Source organism: Neolamprologus multifasciatus, chromosome 17 (assembly GCF_963576455.1).
Source record: "Neolamprologus multifasciatus chromosome 17, fNeoMul1.2, whole genome shotgun sequence".
NCBI lineage: Eukaryota > Metazoa > Chordata > Actinopteri > Cichliformes > Cichlidae > Neolamprologus > Neolamprologus multifasciatus.
This window is the reverse complement of record NC_140455.1, coordinates 34,918,738-34,919,559: the sequence shown is the minus strand read 5'-3', so window position 1 is coordinate 34,919,559 and position 822 is coordinate 34,918,738.

The following is an 822-nucleotide window of genomic DNA, read 5'->3' as shown; positions in this document are numbered from 1 at the left end:
GCTCCCGTTTTTGCTTGATGACAGCTCGTACTTTTCCTTTTTCTCCCTCCCTCGCTCACAGACACATAACGGGTATGGCAGTCCATTCTCCCTGCAGCACGGACTACACTGCCTATGATGCTACATTCTTTAGAGCTATACCTGTAGCATTCTGCCTATTAGCTTAGCACAACAACAACAACAAAAAGGCGCTCTCTCACCCAGGAAACACGCAGAGAGAGAGCGTCACCCTGTAACCATGGCAACCGTAACGCTGCCGCCTGGAACAACAGAACATAGCTGTCAAACAAAACCCAAACAGGCCTGACCCGCCACAATATGAAACAGGGAAGTACTGCTGTGTAATCCATTTATTTCAACAAAGTAACTGTATTCTAAATACCACCTTTTTAAACTGTAACTGTAACGGAATACAGTTACTCATATTTTGTATTTTAAATACGTAACGGCGGTACATGTATTCCGTTACTCCCCAACACTGCCCACATACACATTTTGTGAGTTTTTTTTACTCAGAAGTACCACTGCATGACTTGGTTATGCATTAGCAACAAAAAGTTTAATTTGAGCCTGAGAGGGTTAATGGTATTTCAGATTGAGTTTGTAAGATGTGTGGTCTTACTGATTCAAAATCAAAAACAGTTGTAGTTTTTCTGAATGGGCATGTTTTAGACAGGGGTGTAATCAAAGGAGGAAATGTGTCATTCATGGGAATAACACTACACCACTGTAATCTCTCACTTTTTTGTAGTTTGGTATCACCATGTTAATGGTTATTCATTTTTTGCATTTTACAAACTGAAAAAAGAAGAATACACCATA